Here is a 13,289-nt window from a genome sequence, read left to right on the forward strand (position 1 = left end):
GGCTATTGTGAATAATGCCGCTATGAATATTCATCCACTGTACAAGTTTTCGTGCAAATATGTTTTCAGTTTGCTGTGGTTTAAATTTGTCCCCAAAGGGTCATGTCTTGGGAACTTAATTTCCAATGCAACAGTGTTGGGAGACAGAACCTAATGGGAGGTGTTAGGTTCTGAGGGCCCCGCCCTCATGAATGGATTAATATCGTTACTGTGGGAGTGGGTTAGTTTTTGCAGGAGTACATTTGTTATAAATGTGAGTTCAGCCCATCTTGCCCTGTCTTGCTTTCTCTTGCCCACGTGTTGCCTTCTACTATGTTATGATACAACACGCAGGCTCTCACCAGATACAGGCGCTTGGTCTTGGACTTCCCAGCCTTCAGAACTGTGGGCCAAATAAATTTCTATTCATTATAAATTACACAGTCTGTGGTATTGTTATAGCAGCACAAAATGAACTAAGACACAGCTCTCTAGACTATCTAGGTTGGAGTGGAATTGCTGGCTCATATAGTTATTCTGTGTTTAACAGGTACGCTGTGAAGAACTGCCACACTGTTTTCCAAAGTGGCTACACCATTTTACATTCCCACCAGCAATGTATGAGAGTTCCAGTTTCTTCACATTATTGCCAATATTTATCCTCTGTTTTTGAGGGTTTTTTCCATTCTAGCCATCCTAGTGGGTGTGAAGTGATATATCATTGTGATTTTGATTTGCACTTCTCTGATGGTTAATGATGTTGCGCATCTTTTCACAGAGCATCTAGTTTTGATCACCACCCAACATGAAGGGAAGCTCTTAGTCTTGGGCTTCAGTTTTTAGCATCTGTCAGATTCAAGCTTTGCCTCTCCTCGGCCATAAGTGGCTCCCTCGTCTGCTCTCAAACCAAGCCTTGCCTTCAACTTCCTGGGAGTTTTGACCTTCTAGTAAAATCAATGCCTTTTCTTAGGATTCTTTTGGTTGAAAGTGTTAGAAACCCAATTCACACTGGTTTGAACACAAAAGGGGATTTACTGCCTCACCCACCTAATAAATCCCAGGGCAATAGTAGCTTTGGGCATGCCTGGATCTAGGTACCCAATGAATGTCATCTAGAAGTTTTCTCTTGCTCCCAATCTGAGCTCTACTTTCATTTAAGTCAACTTTATTCTGTGATGAGCTCTCTCCTCCTGGTGGCAAGAAGACTTCTGGAAGCCCCAGTCTCAACTCTTTGCAGTTAGCAATATCAGTGGAAAGAAGCATTCTCTTCCTCAATAGCTCCAGCTAAGGTCCCAGGATTATCTCTAACTGGACAAACTTGGGTCATGTACCCATCTTAAATTAATGATAGTGGCTATGGCCATGGAATTTGCTGATTGGCTAGGCTGGGTCAAATCTTCAACCTTAGAGCTAGATGTGGCATCAGCTCTTCCTAAGCCGTGTAATCTGATACATGGTTTATGTATCTAGGCTTCCCAAAGTTGTGGCTTCCCACAATAAATTGGGGTGCTACTGCCAGAAGGGAGAATGGATACTGAACAGACAGAAACTTCAAGTCTCCACTGGACCTCTAGACCTGCCATCAGGAGCCTTGTCCCTATTCCTATTCCCCAGCAAGATACTCACTGTCTTGTCTCATTCCATGACAATGCAATAGATTAATGTCTGAGAACCTATCTCAGGTGAGGACAGTCAGAGAGAGTGAAAAATTGGTCCTTCCGAAAGACCAGGGGTAGAAGAAGCAGAAGCCATTACAAAAACTCACACTTTTGCTTCTTGGTTTTGTTCACTTGGGCTGTGATAACAGCATACCTTAGGTTGAGTGGCTCATACGTAACAGAAACATAGTTCTCATAGTTCCGAAGGTTGGGAAGTCCAAGGTCCAGATGCCAGCAGAATTGGTGTTTGGTGAGGGCCCACTTTCTGGTTCACAGATGGCGCCTTCTAGCTGTCGTCAAGTGGTAGAAAGGGTGAGGGAGCTCTCTGGGGCCTCCTTCATAAGGGACCTACCTGCTGATACCATCACGTTGGAATTTAGGATTCCAACATATGAATTTTGGGGGGACACAAACTGTCCATCTATAACATTTGTCCAGAATTGATTGTGAGAAATAAACAGCATTCTCTGTTGATTTGTTTACACAAAGAGAAATCCATTTTTATAATGATAAAATACTTCTCACACTAATGATTCTCCCTAGAGCTTATAAGAGTTGGGGTTTGATTTGGGGTATTTTTGTTTGTTTGTTTCCTCTAAATTACCAGGAGGACTTTTTTTTTTCTTCCAGTGGCAGGAAGAAGCATTCCACCTGAAGAAAAATCATCATCATCATCCCTCTCTGTTCCTTGGCAGCCAATGGCTGATTCACTCCCTTGGCTCTGGGAGGCTTGGTTGCTCAGCTCTGGTTGTGAAGTGTGTGCAGATAGTGTGTTCACATCCAAAATCATGCATGCACACACAACTCCTAAACACAACCTCATGTGTTCTCTGTGCCAACCACGCAAATGCACCATGCCTGAAGGGGGTGTGTCCTCCCCACACAGTGAGGTGCCGACAGAAGCCGTTCTGCAAAGGCTTGTTAATTCTTAGACAGTCGGGTGTGAATATCGTACTGACATTTATAGCATGTCTTCACCACACTCTGTCTCGCCCACGCTGAACCACGCACCTGCAGGAGGGAATGCTGGTATCAACGCAGCAGATGTTGTGTGCCCTGGGAATGCTTAAATATGTACTCTCTACAGAAGGCGTGTGTTACCCAAACACAGACCTGAGGGAGGGGGAACAGGAGGGAGGAGAGAAGGGGAGATGTGGTCTGGCTTCCCCAAGCCTATCTCTGGGTGCCCTGGATGGCTGATATATTCCAGCCTTGGATGAAAACAAAAGGCTTTATCTTTTAAAACAAGTTTAGGAGGATGTTAGAATTTATTATATAGAAAAATATAAGGCTGGGTGCAGTGGCTCATGCCTGTAATCCCTGCACTTTGGGAGGCCGAGGCGGGTGGATCACCTGAGGTCAGGAGTTTGAGACCATCCTGGCCAACATGGTGAAACCCCATCTCTGCTAAAAATACAAAAATTAGCCGGGCGTGGTGGCAGGTGCCTGTAATCTCAGCTACTCAGGAGGCTGAGGGAGGAGAATAATTTCAACCTGGGAGGCGGAGGTTGCAGTGAGCCGAAATGGCACCACTGCACTCCAGCCTGAGCGACAGAGTGAAACTCCATCTCAAAGAAAAAAAGAAAAGAAAAGAGAAAGAAAAATATAACAAACAAAACATGTGCTGTGGAATCAGAGAAACTTGGTTTTAAGTCCTAGTTCTACAATTTAACAAGCTGCATGACCTTGGGTCAATCACTTAGCCTCTCTGAGCCTCCTTACCAGTAAAATGGTGCTCACAGAGGCAACTACTTCTGAGGGTTGTGGTCAAGGAAAGTTAGGTTAGTGATTCATATGCTGGAACATAACAAAATAAATACTTATTTATTTGAACTTCTAAGTCAGGGGTGGCATGCCTGGGGTGACTGTGTCCTGATATGAGGGTTACTAGGGTCCTTTTCTAGTTGCCCTGGGTGTCAGCATCCTGCCTCCAACCCTGGTATTCTCACACCCACCAGGGGTGGGTCCATAGATCATCTCCTCTGCAGATTCAGCCCCTTCCCAGTTCACAGGTATGTCTGGGATTGAGGGGAACATGTATTATGTTGCTTAACACTGTCCTGGTTGCAAGTGACAGACAATGGAAATTTATTGGTTTGTGTGATTAGGAAGTTTGAGGATGAGTGGGTGCAGTGGCTCACACCTGTAATCCCAGCACTTTGTGAGGCCAAGGCGGGAGGATCACTTGAGGCCAAGAGTTCAACACCAGCTAGGGCAAGATAGTGAGACCTGTTTCTACAAAAAAAAAAAAAAAAAAAAAAAAAAAATTTAATAGCCAGGCAGGCCACTAGCAGCATCAGGCTGATGCCCAGCTGAGAAAAGGCAAGTCTCTATCCCCTCATCCTTAGCAGCAACCCTGAGATATGCTCTGGCCGAGCAGGCACAGTGCCTGGAGGAATGCACCACACCCATTGGCTCAGACTTGGGTCACGTGCTAAACCTGAGTGGGAAGCCTCAGCTGGACAAATGGTCGGAGGCTAGCTCCTCAAACAAAAATTGGGGGTTCTTGCTAGTAAAGGAGGGTTGGGATGCTGTCAAGACAAACCACAGCCATCTACTGCATGTGTTGGCTTCACATTATGGCCCAGGGACCTCTGCATGGAGCCTGGTCCTGGGTGCTCTCACCTGGGACCCCGTGTCCCTGCTCTGGCCACTGACCCCTTCTACAGATCAGCCTTGGAAGAATGGGTTTGATACCACCTGCTTGTGTGTTGTGAGCATTTATTGGTTATAAATGCTTAGTTCATTGTGCAGAGGCAAGTCTTTATGCCACCCAAACCATCTTCTCCTACTTGATCTAGAAGACTCAATCCCTAGCCTCCCTTGCAAACAGCAGACAGGCTGGGGCCATGACACTGAGGTATGGCCAGTGAAATGTGAATGGAAATAGTGTACACACTTGCTTCCAGACCTGGCTATCAAACGGCCCATGCCATCTTCCGTGGTATCTCCCCGGCCTATGATATGGAAACAAAGGGCTCTGAGATGGTGGAGCCACCTGATGCAGTAAGTCCAAATACCTGGGTGCTGTGGTTTGAATAAGGTGACCTCCAAAACATACGTTGAAGTATAATTGCCATTGTAACAGTATTAAGAGGTGGGACCTTTAAGAGGAGATTAAGCCATGAAAGTGGGATTAATGCTGTCATAAAAGGGCAAATTCAGCCCCTTCTTGCTCTCTTTTGTCCTTCCACCTTCGACCCTGTGCAGAAAGATGTTCTTCCACCATATGATAATGCAGCTAGAAGGCCCTCACCAGACAACAGCATCTTGATCTTGGACTTCCCAGCCTCCAGAACTATAAAAAAATATATTTCTGTTCATTATAAATTATCCAGACTGTGGTAAGACTGGAAAACAGTCTTCAACAGACTGAGAAACGTAGTCACTGTGTGTAGGAGAGCAACATAAACCGCTGATATGTTAAGTCAGTGGTTCTCCAAGAGGCAATGTCTGGAAATATTTTTGGTTGTCACTACTGGGAAAGGGGTGGGGAGCTAGTACTGGAATCTAGTAGGGAGACACCAGGGATGTGGCTAAACATCCTGCAATGCGCAGGACAGCCTCCGCAACTAAGAAGTATTCAGCCCCAAATGTCAGTAGTGCTGAAGCTCAGAATCCCTGCTCTAAAATGTGGGCACCTTTAGAGAAGAGATGTTGCCATTGTCCCGCTGAAAACCCTCCCATGGCCTCTATCACACTCAGGATTTCCAGTCCCAGACTTTGATCCACAAAGCCCCACTGGACCTGGATCCTGCCCACCACCCCTCCTACCTCACATCCCACTTCTTTCTCTCACCCACTCTGGACCTCTTTCCAACCTAAGGATTCACACTTGCTGTAATCCTTAAATACATTTCTCCCTGTTCTTCCAGGTATTCAGTTATGGCTTAAATATCAAATACCTCCCCTGTCGCAGTCTGTATTAGAGTCATTTCCACCTCTTGATCCTCTCTTATTGCACCACATTGCCATGGTCCTTTCATAGCAATGACCGTGATGTAATGTGCCCTGTTGCCTTGCGGGGGTGGGGTAGAGGTGGTGTCTGCCTTCCCCCTGGAGTGTGAGGAACATGAGGACCAGATAAATAATGGAAAGAGCCATCTTTGTAGTCAGATACCCTTGGATTTTAATTCTGGTTCCAGCACCATCTGTGAGTTCCCTCGCTCTCCTGGCCTCCATCTCCTCATCTGCAGAATGGGAATACAAATTCTCACAGGTTGCTATGAGGATTAAATGGGATAGTGTACAGAGAGCATTTGGCCCAACTCCCAGCAGACAACAGTCACTTGCAAGGTAATGCACGAATAAAAGTGTAAGGACAGTCAAGTCCCTGCATGCTGTTGTTTTAGGGATGACCTCTTGGGAGGAAAGTGGAACTGGGGTGCCTGGGTGGAAGCTTCTTGGAATGGAAGGATGGAGAAGGTGTGTGCTCATGAACAGAGCTTGGTTTCCCCAGGCAGCTTCTGCATCTCCCTCTCTTGAAGACACAGCACCACAGAGGCTGGCTAGCTCTCATTCCTCCTTTAAAACAGTGACCCTAGCTCCCTTCCTTCAATTTACTGTCCCCATGGCTGTTCCGCTGATGCCTCGCTCTTGCAGGACCCAAGAGTGAGGCAGCCACCACCATTATGGTCCTTCTTTCGAGAAGCACACCCCTCCTCCAAGGGCACCTCCAAGCACTGTCTCTATCTGTGTCTGTCTAGACCAGGCAGGAAATTAAATTGGGTATCAGGGCATTTACAATAAATAGCTCAGGCCCGAGACTGAGACCTGTGATTGTCTACAAAAAGGAATGTGATTGAGGGACCTCTTTCAAGTACAGTCTTATATCAGACTGTTGGGGCCACAGAGAAACTTGGATTGTTTCCACCTCTGCAGGTATGAAGGGTAAGGACAGCAGGGAGGATGCAGAGAAGGTGGCGAACCAGTGGGGACACAGGTCCAGGAGCCCTATCTCCTGGGAGAGGCAGGGGACTGTGAGCTTAGGTGGTCCCACACCACTGCGGGTAGGCCAATGGACCTCCCACCTCCCTGAGCCTCCATTCCCTCATCTGTGAGGTGGACATGTTATCATTCCTGCAGCTTAGGCTGGAGTGAAACTTAAATGAGTTACAATATGTAAAGCACTCTGATCTTTAAGATCTTCCTTCTCCTGATTTTGGGCTTAGTTTGTTCTTTTCCTAATTCCTTGAGTTGTAATGTTAAGTTCCTTAATTGAGATCTTCCTTCTTTTTTGATGTAGGCACTTATTATAAATCTTTCTTCTTTTTGATGGAGGCACTTGTTCATTGCAGCATTATTCACGATAGCTAAAGAAAGCAGCCTAAATGTCTATCAATAGATGAGTGGATAAAGAAAATGTGGTGCATATATGTATGCAATGGAAAATATTCAGCATTAAAAAGGGGGGAATCTGTCATTTTTGCAATGTGGATAAACCTGGAGGACATTATGCTGAGTTAAGTAAGCCAAGCACAGAAAGACAAATACCGCATGACCTTACTAACGTGGAATCGAACAAAGCTGAACTCGCAGAAGCGGAGGGTAGGATGGTAGTTAGCAGAGGCTGTGGGAGGGGTGGATGGGGAAAGGAGATGTCGATCAAAGGGCATAAAGCCTCAGTTGGACAGGAGGAATAAGCTTTAATGAGTTACTGCACAGCACGGTGACTATAATAAATAATAACGCATTGTATATTGTGAAATTGCTAAAAGAGTAAATTTTAAATGATTTAACCACAAAAAAGAGGAAGGTATGTATGTGAAGTGATGATTTGTTAATTAGCCCAACTGAATCATCCCACATTGTCACCATCTATCAAAACATCACCTGTACCCCATACATATGTACAGTTATTATTTGTCAATTAAAAATAAAATTTTAAAAGCTATTTATAGCACCTCTTGAAAGTGGCCTGGTCTAAGTGACTTGCTTCCAAAACATAGAGAAGGAAAGTGGGGAAAAGCGACTTTGCAGTGGAGAGACCTGGCAGACACTACCTCGAGCCGGTGACTGAGGTCACTATCCGTGAAGTCTTTCAACACACATACCTCTGATATGATACGAAGGAGATGCCACTTCACCTCTGCGGTGTTCCTCCCCAAAACTCATAATCCCATGCAAAGGCTGAGAAAAATATCACATAAATCCAAATTGAGGTATATTCTATAAGATACCTGTTCGGTATTATTTAAAATGATCAAGGTCATCAGAAACAAGGAAAGTCTGAGAATTTGTCACCAAGCAGAGGAGACTAGGAGATGTGAGAGTTAAATTCAGTGTGGTGTCCTGCATGGGACCTTCATGTGGAGAACAACATTGGGAAAACTGGTGACATCCAGTAAAGGGTGGTGTTTAACTAACAGCACGTACCAAGATTGGTTTCTTAGTTTTGATGAATGGACAACAAAGTAAAGTATGTTGGCAACGCAGGAAATGGTGTGGGGTGCATGGGAACTCTGCACCATCTTTGCAACTTTTCTGTATGTATGAAAGTGTTTGAAAAATGTTAGAAGTTTATTCAAAGAAAAAAGATACATAACATACTTAGCAGAGTCGCTGGCACACAGTGGCTGCTATCTGAAGGCTCACAGCTGGTGGACATAGAGCATGTTCTGTTTGGTCTCTTAGGCAGACACCTGCCCTTAAAACAGAGGCATACTGTCGCCTCCCTTGCTGTGTGTCTGTGGGAAGCCATGTTGAGTTGCTAACGTTAAGTTACTTATTTGAGACCTTTCTTCTTTTGATGTAGGCACTTGTTATAGGGAACTATTCTGGCTAAAATAGTCTCTTCCCAATCTGGCAGCCAATGGGATCCTGTGAAGCCCTAAGTTGGGCCACTGCCCTCCTCTGCCTAGTGTCCTCCATGGCTCCCATTTCACAAAGAGTAAACTCCAAGTCCCCATAAGTGGCCTGTGAAGCACCAGGAGATGTGAGCGCCCCCTTCCATGCTCTCTGGCCTCCGTTCTATCCTGACTCCTTCAGCCATGTGAGGCTCCCGGCCTGGGTGCTGTTGGCATCTGGCCATACTCCACCCAGATAGCTCCATTCCCTGGAGCCCCTGCAAGTCAAGAAGGTCTCCTTCTCCGTGTGCCTCCCCAAATTCGAGTGCTCTCCTTTTCACCGTTTAGCTCCTGCCTGTGCCCCACCATGGTTCCAACCAAAGTTTGTTTCCTCCTTCCTGCTGTGGGGAGTGAGGGTTGCTGCACCCCACTGACCGGCCTCACTGGCGGGAAAGGGCAGCCAGCTCCCCAGCAGCTGGGCCTGGACGGGGCATGCACGCAAGCAGTTCTGTCCTGTCTCATCTCTGCTTCAGGCAGGCCCTGTGGCCACCCACTGCTGTCATTCCTTCATGACCCCTCCGGCAGTTCCTTCTCAGCCAGTTTATAACCCCTGGCTCTCTAGGACCGATCTCAGGTCCCCTCTCCCATCGGTACTGAGGGTCTCCACTGGTCCTTTTCAAGACTGACACTGGGGCCTGTTCTGGGTTGAATTGTGCCCCTACCCTGAAAGAAGACCTGTTGAAGTCCTAACCCCCAGTACCTCAGAATGTGCCCTTATTTGGAAATAGGATAGTGACAGATGGAATCAGTTAAGATGACGTCACACTGGAGTACAGTGGGCCCCTAACCTCATATGACCGGTGTCCTTGTAAGAAGAAAACCATGTGAAGACAGGCACAGGTAGAAGGTCACGTGAAGAGAGGACTGGAGGGATGCATCTAGAAGCCAAAGAAAGCCAAAGACTGCCACCCAGCATCAGGAGCTGGGAGGAGGCAAGGAAGGGTTCCCTGCAGGTTTCGGAGGGAACCTTGCCTTGTGACGCTGATTTAGGACTTCTAGCCTCCGCAACTGTGAGACGATAAATTACTGTTTCAAGCCATCTAGTCTATGATATTTTGTTACGGTGGCCCTAGGAAACTAACACAGGGCCAATAAGAAGGGGCGGGACCAGGGCTGCTTCTAGCTGTGATGTTTCTCTGCTTTCCCTACTTCTCCTGTGACGTCTCTCTACTTTTCTCTACTTCTTGGGTTCAGCTGGGTCACCTTTGAGACCCACCCCTGCACCATGACATCACCAGGTGTCTGATTTGACCTCTGTTCCTCATCTTTGGAGTCCCTCACTTGGCTTAGGAGTTTAGAGAAATGTCCCTCCCGTCCCTCTCTATGAGGCCAACATCTCATAACATGGATGGCTCTCTCCCCCACTTCCCTGCTGCCTCTCTAAATAGTAGCAGGGCCAGGTGGGTTTAAGCACTGTAAAGCATCTTCTCCCACTCACAGTAAGCCACTGGGTTGAGGTTGGGTGTCAGCACTTGGGCCCCCATTAACAGTCTGACGCTGTAGTTTTTAGAACCTCTTGTTTTTAGCCATGGCCTCAAGCACCCCAGGCTGCAGAAAAAGCCCCATAGGCCATCCTGTTACTCCAGATTTCCAAGCTCAGCTGGGCTCTCCATGCTACCAAATGATCCTTGTCCAGTTCTAGCTTGCATGGGTCACAACTCCTGACATTCACTCCCTTAGTCATCTCTGCTTGCAATGACCTAAAGACAGGTCCCTCCTGCAGAAATGTTCTGGGGTAGCCCCTAAAATTTCCCCTTTCCCCAATATAGTTGAATCTATGAATGAGTGAATGCAAAGCTAATATAGTCTCAGATCCAGTGAGGGAGGACAGGACAGTGTGGGAGTCCTGGAGCTAGGCTGCCTCAGCTCAAATCCTGGAACCAAGACTGGCTGTGTGACCTTGGACAAGTTACTTACCTTCTCTGGGTCTCAGTTTTCTTCATCTACAAAATGAGAATAATAATAGCGCATGCCCCTGAGATTGTTGCAGGAATTCAACAAGATAATGCCAGTGACAGATGTCATGCCTGATGCTAATAAAGCTTAGCTTATTTGTCATGCAGGGCACAAGTCCAGGTATCTTTATGCCTCATCCTACACCCATGCTCAGAAGCTAATTTTCCTAGGTCCAACCTAATCTTTTTTCATACATTGGACTCAGCTCATTCATTCACTGATGAGTAATTTATTGTTAGAGCCATCGGTGCTGAAGATAGAACAAAGGTTAAGATGCTTCAGGCTGGACACATGGGGGAGAGACACATTTTAGTTTGAGGAAGCAGAAAAACCATTTTCACAAGCTTAAAGGAGCCCAGGACTAAATTAAACCTCTTGACTTAACCACTGATTATAACATTACAATAGCAGCACAGGCTACAGTCGGTGAGTCCAGCCTTATGAGGCTTCATGTTGGAAAATGACTGCAGACCATTCAAAATGAGAGCATGACTTGGTGGCTGTGCTCAAGGGGAAATAATTGCTGTCTGCTTCAGAAGGTTTCCTCTCTCCCTCTTTATTTAAAGCACCTAGGAGACTTGATAAACAATTAAAATCTAATGAGAGACGAGAAGGAAGAATAACTGATCTCCCACCCAGTCCCACTCCCTTGGGACTCAGTGGGGGTGAGGACAAACTGGAGGTCAAAAAGCTGCAAAATATGCAGTGTCATAACATAGACTGTTGGTGTGCACACACTGTCTGCTTCGAGAAAACTGGCACTGAGCAGGACTATCCTGCAAGAGATGCATGCACAGCATTTTCAGTTTGCAAACCATTTCTACACTCTTTATCTCAAACATCCTATGTGCCCAACTGAGCAAGAGAACTGAGGCTCAGAGGGAAGATGGGAGGTGCCCAACTTAACTAAAGGAAGGAATGTAGCTGGGACTGAGTGCTGGTGGCCTCAGAGGAAATCCTGTGCTTGCTGCACCAGGCTAGGGTGTCCCTGCACTCCCCTTCTTCTAGGACAAACCTAAGTCCATGTGTTTAGAGGGCAACTGGGTAAAGAACATTCTGGGCTGGGCTTCAATTTTTGTACTTGGTAGAGGAAGCAATTCCAGATAGACCCAGACACTTGGAACCCATAAAGGAAGAGGAGAGTTTGAGGAAATGGGATCTGTGAGAAATCATTTGTATGCCAGGAGAGCATTCTGGTCAATGCAAGATTTAAGTTGTTTTATGCTTTTGCAGCCCACAAAACGAGCGAGCCTGGGAATACAGAGGACTCACTAACATGCTCCTGGTCATTTAAGTGGCTTGGGAGGTGGTTGCCATCAGCTGGATGACACTCTAGGGAGATTTCTGACAAGGGTGATGGTGCAAACCTGCATCGCTAAGATGGAGATGACAACCAAGGACCCTATCAGTCATTATGCAGAGAAAGCTAAATTCTCATGTTCTTCTGGGACATTCACAGGCAACTAGAATTACTTTTTTTCTTTTTCTCAAGATGACGTCTTATTCTGTTGCCCAGACTGGAGAGCAGAGGTATGATCATGGCTCACTGCAACCTCCACCTCCCAGGTTCAAGCAATTCTCTGCCTCAGCCTCCCAAGAAGCTAAGATTATAGGTGCCTGCCACCATGCCTGGCTAATTTTTTTGTATTTTTAGTAGAGACAGGGTTTCACCATCTTGGTCAGGCTGGTCTTGAACTCTTGACCTAGTGATCCACACATCTCAGCCTCCCAAAGTGCTGGGATTACAGGCTTGAGCCACTGTGCCCAGCCCAGAATTTCTTTCTAGCTTCTCAGGATCAGAACACTCACTGGCCTCATTGCCAGGGGCTAGCTAGGCAAGAAAACCAACATTCATAGTTTAGAAGCTTCTTCTATATAAATCATTTCCTCACTTTCTTAGATGAAATCAATCGTATTGGCTCTCCTCTTTACAAGTAAATAGCATGCAAATAATTAACTCGGTCTTTGAGTTATTCTTTGACTGAAGGCTCCCTCACTTGCTAGCTGGGAAATGACTTCTGGCATGACATTTAAGCAACCGAGCCTCATTTTTCTTTTCCTTTTTTAAAAAAATTATTATTAATATGTTTAAATGTTTCACATTTTCTTTCAGAAGATTTGTAACAAAAAATACATGGAATTTAGTATGTGTTTCAATAAAATGGTTAAATACAGAATCTGAACAAGACAAGCCTATAAGGCATAATCCTTCTTGTGGGGACAGAACATTCCACTCCACTAGGAAAAGAGAATCACAACATTATTAGGCCCTATTATCTTATATTGCTTACTGTTCTAATATCAGAGACTGGCAGATTTGGAGAAATAAGCAAATGAAAAATAAATAAATAAGACTGAACACAGTCAGTCAACTGCTTCAATTCCCCTCTCCGTTTCCCTCTTCCCATTTCCTTCATACAGCCAGATGAGATGAGAATGTGATGAGCCTCATTTTTCTCCCCTGTAATATGGGGGATAATAGTTCCACTTATAGGGTTCTTGCAAGGATTATATAATATAATCTATGCAAATAGTCACACACATATACTAAATGCTACTGTTACAATCATTACGATCACTTTCCTCTTACTGCTGTAACAAATTGCCACAAGTTTAGTGGCTTAGAACAACATAAATGTATTCTAGAGTTCTGGAAGTCAGAAGTCTGAAATGAGTGTTAAAGGGTAAAATCACTGTGTCAGCAATGCTGCATTCCTTCTGCAGACTCTGGAGGAGGGTCCATTTCTTTGCTTTTTCTAGGGGCCTTCTGCGTTCCTGGGCATGCAGTCCCACTCTCCCTTTTCCAAATCATGTCTGAGCTCTCCTTCTGACCCTGGCCCTTCTGTCTCCC

Source organism: Sapajus apella, unplaced genomic scaffold, assembly GCF_009761245.1.
Source record: "Sapajus apella isolate SASKATOON/1434 unplaced genomic scaffold, GSC_monkey_1.0 scaffold128, whole genome shotgun sequence".
In the NCBI taxonomy this organism is placed as follows: Eukaryota; Metazoa; Chordata; class Mammalia; order Primates; family Cebidae; genus Sapajus; species Sapajus apella.